Source organism: Dipodomys merriami, unplaced genomic scaffold, assembly GCF_024711535.1.
Source record: "Dipodomys merriami isolate MVZ:Mamm:240054 unplaced genomic scaffold, mDipMer1.0.p SCAF_11, whole genome shotgun sequence".
Classification (NCBI taxonomy): Eukaryota; Metazoa; Chordata; class Mammalia; order Rodentia; family Heteromyidae; genus Dipodomys; species Dipodomys merriami.
In genome coordinates, this window is record NW_027202382.1 from 13,764,377 (window position 1) to 13,777,603 (window position 13,227).

Consider the following 13,227-nt stretch of genomic DNA (forward strand, 5'->3'; position numbering starts at 1 on the left):
TTTTTTGGGGGGGGGGGGGGGGGCGGGTCGTGGGGCCTGAACTCTGGGCCTGGGTGCTGTCCCTCAGCTCTTCAGCTCAAGGCTAGCGCTCTACCACTTGAGCCACAGCACCACTTCTGGCTTTATTTTTGCTTATGTGGTGCTGGGAATCGAACCCAGGGCCTCATGCATGCAAGGCAAGTGCTCTACCACTGAGCCAACTTCCCAGCCCCCCCTGTGAGATTCTTATCTCCAATTAACCCCGAGAAAGCCAGTAGTGGTGGTGTGGCCCAAGTGGTAGAGCTCTAGTCATGAGCAAAAAGAAGCTCAAGAATAGTGCCTAGGACGAGTTTTCCCAGGACTGTCAAAACAAACAAATAAATAAAGTGAAAAATAAAACAAAATCTTGACTGGAAGAAAGATCTGAGACTTTAGCTTATGGAAGAAAAAAAATTTTAGGCCAGGTATGGTGGTGCACACCTGCAGCCCCAGTTCCTCAGGGAACTGAGGCAAAAGAAATCTGGTGTTTGACGCCAAGAGGCCAAGGATTGACCAATCTTCCAAACAGGAAGGGGGGAAAAAACTCTCTTTCACACAGTTCCACAAAGATACTATCAGCCAAGGACAAAAAAGAGATAGTTATCATATGCTAATTAAAATAGCTGCAAGGTTAGGAGTATGGCTACGGGGTTCAGCTCTTACCCAGCACACACTAAATTTTGGGTTCTATTCCCAGAAGAAAGGAGGGGAGAGAAAGGAAAAGACAGACAGCAAATTCTAATAAAATTGAATTATGCATACAAAATTCAAGTGTTTTAACAACCAAGGATTACAGGTAAGAACCAGAAGCACCAGGCTAAAAAAAGATTTCCATCATTGTTTCAAAACATGGGATCTGGGGGCTGGGAAGGTGGCTCAGTGGCAGAGTGCTTGCCTTGCATGAATGAGGCCCTGGGTTCGATTCCTCAGCACCACATAAGCAAAAAAAGCCGGAAGTGACACTGTGGCTCAAGAGTAGAGTGCTACTGTGGCTCAAGTGGTAGAGTGCTAGCCTTGAGCTGAAGAGCTGAGGGACAGCACCCAGGCCCAGAGCTCAGGCCCCATGACTGGCAAAAAAAAAAAAGAGTAGAGTGCTAGTAGCCTTGAGCTGAAGAGCTGAGGGACAGCACCCAGACCCAGAGTTCAGGCCCCACGACCAGTAAAAATAAATTAGTTAAAAAATAAAAATAAAAATAAAACTGTACAGCAATAGTAGGATAAAGCACATAGCATTATTTTGTGTGTGTGCTGGTCTGGGGTTTGAACACTGGGGCTTGAACTCAGGGCCCCAGCACTGTCCCTGAGCTTTTGTGCTCAAGGCTTGTACTCTACTACTTGAGTCACAGCTCCACTTCTGGCATGGGGGAATGGGGGGATGGGGGGGGAGAGAAGGTGAGTAATTAGAGATAAGGAAATCACAAGTTTTTCTTGTATGGGCTGGCTTTGAACTGCAGTCCTCAAATCTCAGCCTCCTAAATAGCTGGGGTTACTGCTGTATTCTAATATTGCTGTACAGATCAGTTTTATTTTTATTTTTTAATTAATTTATTTTGACTCAAGTGGCTGAGCACCTGTTTAGCAAAAGCACAAAGCCTTGGATTCAAACCCCAGGACCAATCATTAAAAAAAAAAGGGGGGGGGCGGGGATGGCTGGGAATGTGGCTTAGTGGTAGAGTGCTTGCCTTGCATTCATGCAGCCTTGGGTTCAATTCCTCAGTACTACTAAACAGAAAAAAGCCAGAAGTGACACTGTGGCTCAAGTGATAAGAGTGTAGCCTTGAGCAAAAGAAGAAGCTCAGGGACAGTGACCAGGCCCTGAGTACAATCCCCAGACTGGCAAAGGAAAAAAAAAAAAAAAGGGAGGTTATTTTTCAGGTAATAAATATATGTATTAGATATGATACATAGATCACTATGTATATCAGTATCATATAGATCACAGATACATCTATACATGATTCACATATATATGTATCATACATATGATACATATATACATAAACACATATAATTAAATCATTACCCATTTCCTAGTTAAGACATCATTGTGAGCTTTTTGTTGTAAGAGAAAGTCTCTATGTAAGTTCCTAAGGAACTATTTGGATGCAAACATCAAAATGATTACATTACACTGTCAAATCATTTAGCCTCAAAATTATGTCTACTGCAGTGATACATGCTTATAATCTCAGTTATAATATTCCAAAAGCTGAAACAGGGGTAACACTTGAGCCCAGAAGTCTGAGACCAGCCTGGGCTATATAGTGACACCTTGTCTCAAAAAAAAAAAAAAAGAAGGTGGGGACAAAATATTAAGTAGTGACTCCAGAAAAGAATATGGAAGAGGGGCTAGGAAGGTGGCTCAGTGGAGGAGCACTTGCCTTGCATGCATGAGGCCCTGGGTTCGATTCCCCAGCACCACATAAGCAAAAAGAAAAAAAGCCAGAAGTGGCGCTGTGGCTCAAGTGGTAGAGCACTAGCCTTGAGCTGAAGAGCTGAGGGACAGCACGCAGGCCCAGAGTTCAGGCCCTACGACTGGACCCAAAAAAAAAAAATATGGAAGAGCTGGGGGTGTAGCTCAGTGGTAGTGAATACTTAGCATTAGTGAGGTCCCAGCACAAAAATAATAAACACAAAATGTAGAGGTCACTTCTGGAAAATGGAAAGAAGTATCATGGGAGATGGTGTAACTATATTTCCAGATATTTTAATATTCAATTTTCTGGCTGTTCATTTATTGCTTTTTAAAGTTCTACATACTTTTTTTTAACTTATGTAACTTCTACTATTTGTATGCTGTTATTTTTCAATAAAAATCAGCAAATACAATCCCACTTTTGTCAAAAGTATAGGGCTGGGCCGGGCGCTGGTGGCTCACGCCTGTAATCCTAGCTACTCAGGAGGCTGAGATCTGAGGATGGCGGTTCAAAGCCAGCCCAGGCAAGAGAGACTGTGAGACTCCTATCTCCAATAAACCACCAGAAAACCGGAAGTGGCGCTGTAGCTCAAGTGGTAGAGCACTCACCTTGAGCTGAAGAGCTGAGGGACAGCGCCCAGGCCCAGAGTTCAAGCCCCACGGCCGACCAAAAAAAAAAAAAAAAAAAAAGTATAGGGCTGGGATGTAGCTGAGAGGTAGCCTGCTTGCCTAGCGCTCATGAAGACCAGTTTTGGGGTTTTTTTAATGAGTATATACTTTATGTAAAAAAATAAGGACCTATACTAAAATCTTAAACCATATAGTATTTTTATTATCATGATCATGTTTTGTTTTCTCTAATTTTCTTTTTTCTTTTTTTTCTTTTCTTTTTTTTATTTTGTCTAGTCATGGGGCCTAAACTCTGGGCCTGGGTGCTGTCCCTTAGCTCTTCAGCTCAAGGCTAGCACTCTACCACTTGAGCCACAGCTCCACTTCTGGCTTTTTTCTTTTTGCTTATGTGGTACTAAGGAATCGAACCCAGGGCCTCAGGCATGCAAGGCAAGCGCTCTACCACTGAGCCACCTTCCCAGCCCCTTGTTTTCTCAAATTTTTCTAAGGTTATTTTCCTAGGTAAAATAATGCCTGATGGCCTGAATGAAAGCCCATTCCAGAGGCTAAGGCTCAATGGTAAACACTAGGAACTTAGGAAAGCCCTGGGTTCAAGTCATAGCATGGCAAACAAACAAATTTTTTGCGTAAATAAAACTCTAAAGTGGACACTTATACATTAAGGAGGTAGGGGCCTAGTGAGAAAAAAAATTTTTTTTTCCTGTGATAAAGAATGAACTCAGGGCCTTAAGCATGCTTAGCAAGTACACTAAGCTACTAGAAAACTACTCAGTATTATTTTCTAATCAACCCGTAATAGACTTGTTTTCTTCTAATCGCTACTTCAATTAAATTGGTTTGTTTGTTTTGGGGGGGTTGGTTTTATTGTTGTTGTTTGGCTTGTAATATTAGGGTTGAACTCCAGATCTCCTGCAGGCTATACTATGTTTCCAGACACTAAACTTGCATTTTTCTTTTGGTTGGGCTGGGAGGGAGAAGGTTTTGGTTTGGGGGGTTTTTTGGTCAGTCATGGGGCTTGAAGTCTGAGCCTGGACACTGTCCCACAGCTCTTCAAGGCGAGCACTCTACCACTTGAGCCAATGCGCCACTTCCAGTTTTCTGGTGGTTAATGGGAGAGATAAGAGTCTCATGGACTCTCCTGCCCAGGCTGGCTTTAAAACCACAATCCTCAGATCTTAGCCTCCTGAGTAGCTAAGATTACAGGCCTGAGCCACCCCAGCATACCTAGTATTCTTGTTTAAGAATTTGACAGGGCCAAAAACTTCAGATGTAAAACTTCACCCTTCAGAATGCACCAATCCAGCCAGGTATGCATACATAATACAGGTAGCCCTAAACACCTTGCTCAAGTCTGAGGTTGCAAAGGTATTTTAGGTTCCATTACATTTGCCTGGGAAGCAATATATTATGGTGACAGCTAACAGAGCCAGAAGCCCACTTTGCAAGGCTGAGGATGTAGTTTAGTAGTAAGAGTGCCTGGCCTCACATACACAAAAACCTTGTTTCAATCCTCAACACTGGGGGTAAAAATTCCAAAGAAACAGGGGTCCACAATAACCTCAACTGAAAGTTAGTGATTATTCAGTGTTATTGTAAATGAGATGAAGGCACAAAAAAGAGAAAAGAGTAAAGGCTAGAATTAAAGAAGGTACAGAGAGAAATAGATATTAACAAGAAGCATTTCTCTGCCTCCAAAACTTCAGTAAGTACACTTACGATTAATTTGATGAGCAGATTGAAACATTAAAAAAAGCTTACATAAATTATTTTAAAAGATGATCTATTGGATCATGTATATACAACAGAGCTTAAATTGAGGAAGTTCCCATGTGATAGCTTAGCTACAGACAAGTAAATAACACTATCAGGAAAGGAAAGTCACAAAAGATTAAAATCCAAATGAAATATTCTCCAAGAAAAAAAAAAATCACTAAAAGTATTCTCAACTAATTTTAGACCTCATATAGCATTCCTACAGAGAGAGAGAGAGAGAGAGAGAGAGAGAGAGAGAGAGAGAGAGAGAGAGAGAGAGAGAGAGAGAGAGAGAGAGAGAGAGAGAGTGTAAATCCAAATGAAAACCTGGGCGCTGTCCCTGAGCTCCTTTGGCTCAAGACTTGGGCTCTACCACTTGAGTCACAGCTCCACTTCTGGCTTCGTGATTAATGAGAGATAAGATTTTCACCAACAAACCAAGCTGGGCAAGCAGGGTTCTAGTGGCTTGCCCCTGTAATCCAGTAGTCTGGGCAAGAAAGTCCATGAAACTCTTATCTTCAATTAACCACCAGAAAACCAGAAGTGGAATTGTGGCTCAAAGTGGTAGAGGACTAGCTTTGAGCAAAAAAGCTCAGGGAAGACACCCAGGCTCCACAACAAACACACACATCTCATAGACTTTTCTGTCTGTGCTGGCCTTGAACCGTGATCCTCAGATCTTAAGCCTCCTGAGTACCTAGGGTTACAGGCATGAGCCAACTGCACCTGGCTTCTACAATAATTTTTAAAGTACCAAATTGGAGGGCTGAGGAACTACACATTCCTTTAAAAGGAAAAATTGCAGTACTGGGGACTGAACCTAGAACTTCTTTCATAAATCCCAGGAGTTCTATCACTGAGTTATTACCCCCACACACACATTCCTAACAATTTTCAAAAGAACTTAGCCTAGTCTTAGGAAAAACCCAATCCTTCAATGCAAGTACTTTTTTGTTCCTCAATTTCAAATATTTAATTAGGTTCCAAATCAATGAACTCATTTAGCATGAAAATGTGTTATCTGGGGCTGGAGGTGTAGCTTAAGTGGGAGACTGCTAACTTATGAAGTGCAAAGCTCTGAGTTCAAACCCCAGTACTGTTCTCTGTATGGAGAAAGGAGAGGGAGAGAGAGGGGGAGAGGGAGAGGGGGGGACAAAAGGGGAGAGGGGGAGAGAAGGAGAGAGGAAGAGAAGGAGAGAAGGAGAGGAGGAGAGGAGAGAAGAAGAGAGGGACAGAGGGACAGAAGGACAGAGGGAGGGAGGGAGAGAGGGAGGAAGGAAGGGAGGGAGGGAGGGAGGGAGAGATATCTCCTGAAAAACTGAAACAAATCAACTACAACTGTAACTATAGTCCATGCCAGAAATTCACAACACTGGTCTTCAATGCCAAAAATCAGAAAATTCCTGAACTAAAATAACTTCCTTTCTTTAAATAGTACAAAGAAATAAGGGTGTAACTCAATGTTGGACCACATACTTAGCACTTGTGAGGCCATCAATTCAATCCCCAATACCAAAAATAAATAAGAGAAAGCATAGGGTATACACTAAGTTTGGGAGAAACACAATCAAGGGGGGAAAACGTAGGAAAATACCAGCAAAAGCGGTTTATATTCCAATTGTGGAAACAAAGATTTGTTTCTTTAACTTCAAAAAGAAAAAAACTGGGGGCTGGGAAGGTAGCTCAGTGGTAGAGCGCTTGCCTTGCATGCATGAGGCCCTGGGTTCGATTCCTCAGCACTACATAAGCAAAAAGAAAAAAGCTGGAAGTGGCGCTGTGGCTCAAGTGGTAGAGCACTAACCTTGAGCTGAAGAGCTGAGTGACAGCGCCCAGGCCCAGAGTTCAGGCCCCATGACCAGACCCAAAAAAAAAAAGAAAGAAAAACTGGATAGTTGGTAGTTGGAATAAAAAATATTTTAAAATCTACCAGAGGCTTACATGGGGAAATGGACAAATCTGTCTTTAAGTTCATCTCTACTCTTCGTTTTACAAACAGCAACAAAAACAGCTTACTTGCTTACCATCAACACCATGGGTGCTGTAATATTTATCAGAGATTACTAGCTTACCATCAACACCATGGGTGCTATAATATTTATCTTTTAAGGACACTCCATTTACTCAAAATAACAACTAAGAATGACCTGGTATTTGCTGACAACCTGGGTTACCTTGCAAGAAGACACGAACACAAATGAAACAGCCAAGAGCAGAGAATCTTCCCTACCTATGAATTCAATGCACAGCTTCTTTTGAGCAAGAATTAGCTCAACATAACCTTACCTTCCCCCAGTAAAAGTCCTATTATAACAAAGAAAATATACATAACTTTTTTGAGTTAGGGCTTATCCATGTAGCCCAGGCTAACCACACTTTTTCAAATGATGAGCTACTAAGACTTTCTTTGGTCAGACATGGTGCATGCTTTTAATCTCAAATAGGAGGTTGAGGCAAGAGGAGCTAGAATTTCAGGTCAGCCCAAACCAGAGCAAAGCTGTGTCTCAAAAAAAAAATGACTACACACACAACTCATGGTGACTCAAACGTGGAATTTTAGCATGTTTTGAGGAGATCTAGGGATCTCAGTTCAAGGCCAGCCCAGGTATAAAAGTTCTTGAGACTCCATCTCAACCACTGGGTGTGGTGTTTCCTGCCAGTCATTCCAGTGACAAAGGAAAGCATAAATGGGAGACTCAGTCCAGGCTAGCCCAAACATAAGACCCTATCTTGAGAATTACAATTCAGAGAGTTGGCAGAGAGTGGCTCAAATGATATAGTGTCTGTTTAGAAACCCCAAGGCCTTGAGCAACCACAAAAAAGAAAAGAAAAAAAAAGTGCATACTGAAATAAATCCACTCTCATGACAATGCTCTCTCCCATTTCTCCATAAATAATAAAAGTCACTCAAACTATTACCCAAAAAAGATACTCCCGCTAAATACTGCACAGGCTCCACCAATTACCAATTACCAGGAAGGCAGGCCAAGGTGTTGTTGTTCCAGTATAGATCTAAGGAAAGCTCCATGTGACTACTGCTGATCCAGCCCACATTTAAAGAGGCCAGAGGAAACCAGAGCAGCAGGAAACAGTCAGGAGAGGCAATTATCACAATCCTTTTCCATGGCCTCATTCTCTCTCATGCCACCACTTCCAGCCATATTTCAAAAATCTCCCTTCTCTGAAATGTTTCTTAATTATTCAGGGTCAGAGGTATCAAGGAAGCAAATGGGGAAAATAAAAGGATGTGAGAACACAGTGAGTGGGGGTGGGGAGGAGGTCTCCTACAACACCTGTGACTCACCCAGAAGTCAGAAAATCAGGGAGAATACCTTGACACTAAGCACAAAAATTATGCAGGAAACTGAGATCTCTGCTAAGAGAAACCTTTACAGAGCCACAGACCCGAGCCAAGAGGCCCTACAGGCAGGTAGGAATTGTTACTGGCCCATCGCTAAGACAGAAGAATTCATCCCCTGTTCTAAGATTATAGAGACCAACATAACCATCAACTACCTAAACTATAAGAGGCTAGATATAATGTTCACCTTCCTTCCATTTGTGAGAAACTAACAATGAAAAGGGCACATAATTCATAGGAAAACGTGAGGAACATACTAAGCAAGGGTTAATTTAAAAAGCCTTCAAATGTAAGAGAAAATGCATGAATAGTGTTAAGAGAAAAATCACTGAACAAGTTAACTGTAGGCTTGGCATGGTAGTACACACCTGTATTCCAGCAGCTGAGGACAGAGCTGGAAGTGAGTGTGAGCTACATAATGAATTCAAGACCCACCTGGGCTACAAAGCAAAAACCTGTCTAGAGGAAAGGAGAAACTCTTCTCAGTAGTTAGGATACATGGATGTGAAACAAAGTAAACCTAAATATTGGTAGATTGTATTCCTTAGACATGGGTAGAAATAATATCCAAGAGTGGGTAATCAACTACAGGATTATGTCAACCAAGAAATAACAGGAACTACAGAATCAATCCCTAGAGAGAACATGGGTAAGTAAGAGACCAGCGTGGTGACTCTCCAGATGCCTGGGTAACTATTTAAACTTAATACTCCACGGAGGGAGGTGGGAAATCCTAGTGGAGTGAAGTGAGTGGCTAAGAACACTGAGTTGTAATGCACCAGTGAAAGAATAAACATTTTGAATCTGTAACAGCGCGTCTTACAGTTTACCAAGCGCTCTAAACCGACATTAAAGAATAGAGTAACCCAACCGGACTACAAGAACCGGGAGTAAGGAGGAAAACTGAGTCCAAACGGAAACCAAAGCCCCTCAAGGAATGCAAAGGACAAGTGGAACTGAGCTGGGACTCCAGGGTAAGCTGGGAAAGGCTCGGAAGTTGAGGTTCTTAGAGGGTCAGTCTCAGGACTAACGCCAGAGGTGAGAGCGAGAAGATCGGGAAGGGAGCGACGACAGCGTGGCGGGGAGCTCCGGGCGACAGGCAGCAACCCAGGCGGTGGGAGAGAAAAACCACACCCTCCAGGACTGAAACCCAAAGGGGGGGGAGGGGAAGCGCCCCCTGGGGCTGGGTGCGGCCCGGTCCACTCGGAGGGGGGGGGGGGGGGGGAGACAGGAAGAAGAGGCACCAGGAGACTGGAGCTCGAGAGGAAGGAAGGTGCCCGGGCCTGGACCTAACGAAGGAAGCGTGGAGCCAGCCAGGGAAGCTCGGCCCGGTCCTCACGGGGTGGGCGCTGAGGAATCCTGAAGGGGGTTGGGAGTTGAGAGGACCTGAACGCAGGTCTAAAAAGCTCAGACTGCAGCGCTCGGGACCCTAAAGGGGAGAGGGTGGCAATTACCGCTGCTGCTCTTGCTGGACTCGGGACCCGCCGCCGCCGCCGCTCGTTACCTGCCAATGTGCCTCTTACAAAGCGGCGGCGGCGGCAGAGGCGACCCTGCCCGTCACGTGACCTTCACGTCGCTGGGGGGCGGGGCTTCACCACGTCGCTCGTGCGCAGCACCGCCTCCGCCCAGCCTCCCCCCTCTCCCCCCGCAGCTCCCCTGACTGGGCGTGGCCAGCCGCGCCGCCGAGGTGGAGACTCGAGATGGATGCAGCCCGCCGCGGAGTGTGTGGCATTTCTCGCATTCGGAATTAGTAAGGAGGTTATTGCTGCCTACGAAGTGTCCAATGCAGCGCAGCTGGTTCCTCGTCGCGCGGTGATGACTTCACGAGGCAGCATAAACTACTGCCTGGTGGCAGTCTCTGACGTGACCTAACCACTCAAGGCAAGCTTGGCCTGTCCATGTTGCCGGAAGGGACCACGACCCCCCCGCGCCGCCCTGCCGAGGCGCCCGCCGCGGCTGGCTCTCCCGCTTGAGGCGCCGCTCCGGGGCCTCCAGCGCGCTAGGCTGGCTTCCGGGACTCACACCGCGGGTGCCACCTGCCGGGAGTCCCTGCGTGCTTCCCACTGGGAGATGTAGTCCTGGCGGGGAGTGGGCTCTGCTACCACGTGGCCGGGCTCGAGCTCACGCTGTCCCCGGCGCGGGAAAACGCTAACGGCTCGCCGCGGAACCCCGAGCCCGGGAACGTCCATCCCAACCCAGACCTCGAGACTTCGGGCTGGCTAAAACTGCACTCAGGCCCCAACGCTGGCGGCCCAGGCCTATAATCCCAGCCAGTCAGGAGGCTGAGATCTGAGGGTCTGCGAGATTTCCGATCGCCAATAAACTATCAAAAGAGCCTGAAGTGGAGCTGGGGCTCCAGTGGTAAACATCAGCCTTGAGCAGAAGGAACTAGGGACGAAACCTATGCCCCAAGACTGACAAAAAAAGAAAGTAGATTGAGTTCTGCACTCCCAAGTGCCTTCTGCATGATTAGATCATTCACAGGACTCCTACACGATGTCAACCGTTTATGCAATTGTTTTTATTTTACCAGCGCATTGAAGCTAAGATTGGCCCTCTTTTCATGATAAGGAAAGCGGCTGAGAGACATTTCCTGGCGTAAAAGACCCGAATCGGGTTTGGGGCTTAGAAAAACTGAATGGCCAACTTCTCAGTAAGAACCTGTTAACTCGAGTTAATCATAAATGATAATAGTGTGTAATTGTAGTAGAATGGCTTTATTTGATCCTCAAAGGTACCATCCAGAGCGGGAAATGTAGCTCAGTGTTAGAACACACATGCACAAGGTCCTGGTGGGTTCTAAATGGAGGCAAGATAGAGTAAGGAAAAGTGAGGCATGGTAAACAGTAGCCATGAATTCAGAAACTGTATTTAGAAACATAGATACGATCTTCCTTGCTTCTAAATTCACAGTTTCTATCAAGGATGAGTCTGATTTATGACAGGAGGCATTCCTTATCTCAAGGATAAAAATCTCTTTTATGGCCGGATGAGTTCTTTTCTAAAAGGGATGCCCAAACATAATGATCAAATATTTAAAGTACAGGTCAGTCTTAGAGAGACACTGAGCCCAAGTAATAAAAGTGTAACACCAAGATAAATGCCTATCTTTGCAGACCTTGCCTTTATTGTTTCTGATTTTTTTTTTTATTTATTTTTTTTTTCCAGTCCTAGGGCTTGACCTCGGCCTGGGCACTGTCCCTGAGCTTTTACTCAAGGCTAGCACACAGTGAGCCACAGTGCCACTTCCAGCTTTTTCTGTGTATGTGGTAATGAATCGAACAGAGGGCTTCATACATACTAGGCAAGCACTCTACTATTAGGGCACATTCCTAGTTCCAGAACCTGGCTCAAATACCCCTGATATAAAGGAACTCAAGGTCCGGCTAGCATGTAGCTCAGTGGCAAAGTGCTTGCCTAGCAAGTGCAACATCCTACGTTCAATCCCCAGTGTAAAATACAAAAAAAAAAAAAAGCTCAGTGCCTCTCTCTTTAAGAGCACCTACCCTCAGTGTATGCCTCTGCCTTCTGCCTGTCTGCCTGATTGCTTGCTTGCTTGCTTACTTGCTTATTTACTCAATAAAGCTCCTCCCAAGTTTCCTACCATTATGACTTGTCTGGGAATTCTTATTCTGTGGAAGTGAAGGACCCTAAGTGGAGAGAGTCTCTACTTACAAAGGGAAACTTCACGAACCCTCACCTGCACCTGGTGACACTATCTCTAGCACCAAAAGAAAATAATGTGCACATGCAAGAGTGTGTGTATTCCCACACAGTAACCTTGACCTCTTAAAACCACATATTTTGGAGTCCAGCAGGCCTTATTTCAAAATCACTGGTTTGTAGCTGGGCACTGGTGGCTCATGCCTGTAATCCTAGCTACTCAGGAGGCTGAGATCTGAGGATCACAGTTCAAAGCCAGCACAGGCAGGAAAGTCACTGGTTTGTGAAAGTTTAGTAAAATTCTGTAAAGTGTCTCAAATATTACAATTGTTTTCCCACTCAGTTTGTATCCATTAGAGCCAATAATTTTAAGTAAGGTAGACAGGGAATTCATTTATTACTGAGCTTGGTGCAGGGCATTACTAATGACTAACTTGCTAATTACTTTTTTTTTTTTCTGTTTTAAATTACCTTATGAAAACAATTGAAAACTTAAAACAGTCCTGCTCAGTTCAAGGAAATCCTTTTGTTTTTCATCAACTCAGTCTAAGAATCTCCAACTATGCCTCTTTCTAACAGAACTTATTATCATGTGTATTCGGGTTTAGAAAATATCTAATCTTTTCTCTTTTGCTGTAAGCTAGGATTGTGCCTAGTCAGTTCAGCCTTCCTCCTGTTTGTATACTTGTTTTATAGAAATGTGTGGGAGAATATAAGATAAAAACTAAAAAGAAAAAAAAAACTAAAAAGAGAAAGAGAGAAGCCAAAAGTGGCATTGTAGCTCAAGTGGTAGAGCGCTCACCTTGAGCTGAAGAGCTGAGGGACAGCACCCAGGCCCAGAGTTCAAGCCCCATGACCAACCCAAAAAAAACCTAAAACTAAATTAGCCAGGCACTAGCGGCTCATGCCTGTAATCCTAGCTACTCAGGGGGGCTGAGTTCTGAGGATTGTAGTTCAAAACCAGCCCAGGCAGGAAAGTCCATGAGACTTTTTTTTTTTTTTTGGCGGGGGGGGGGGGGGGGGGGGGTCTGGGCTTGGGGCCTGAATTCTGGTCCTCAGCTCTTCAGCTCAAGGCTAGCGTGCTACCACTTGAGCCATAGTCCCACTTCCGGCTTTTTTTTTTTTCTGCTTATGTGGTGCTGAGGAATTGAACCCAGGGCCTCATGCATGCAAGGCAAGCACTCTACTACTGAGCCACCTTCCCAGCCCATGAGACTTTTATCTCTAGTAAACCACCAGAAAATCGCAAGTGGCACTGTGGCTCAAGTGGTAGAGTACTTGCCTTGAGCTGAATAGCTGAGGGGCAGTGCCCAGGCCCAGAGTTCAAACTCTAGGACCAGTAAAAGGACCAAGCTCTAGAACCACACACACAAAAAATTAACTTTAGTTG

General features: G+C 44.7%; 1 protein-coding gene and 1 non-coding gene across 10 annotated transcripts in view; both read right to left on the reverse strand.

Moving 5' to 3' along the window:
* Ubap2 (ubiquitin associated protein 2) overlaps positions 1 to 9,744 on the reverse strand; it is a 111,813-nt gene extending 102,069 nt beyond the window's left edge. For 5 of the 9 annotated variants that reach the window (XM_070008850.1, XM_070008821.1, XM_070008802.1 and 2 more), the window contains exon 1: positions 9,629 to 9,743. The gene's annotated coding sequence lies outside the window, so the exon portion shown is untranslated. Of the gene's footprint in view, positions 1 to 9,628 lie in introns of all 9 variants that reach the window. The other 4 variants (XM_070008791.1, XM_070008775.1, XM_070008783.1 and 1 more) reach the window with 3 other exon arrangements.
* Positions 130 to 209, reverse strand: Trnaa-ugc (transfer RNA alanine (anticodon UGC)). The gene has a single exon. It is a non-coding gene; the product is annotated as a tRNA-Ala (tRNA).
* Positions 9,745 to 13,227: the final 3,483 nt, after the last annotated feature.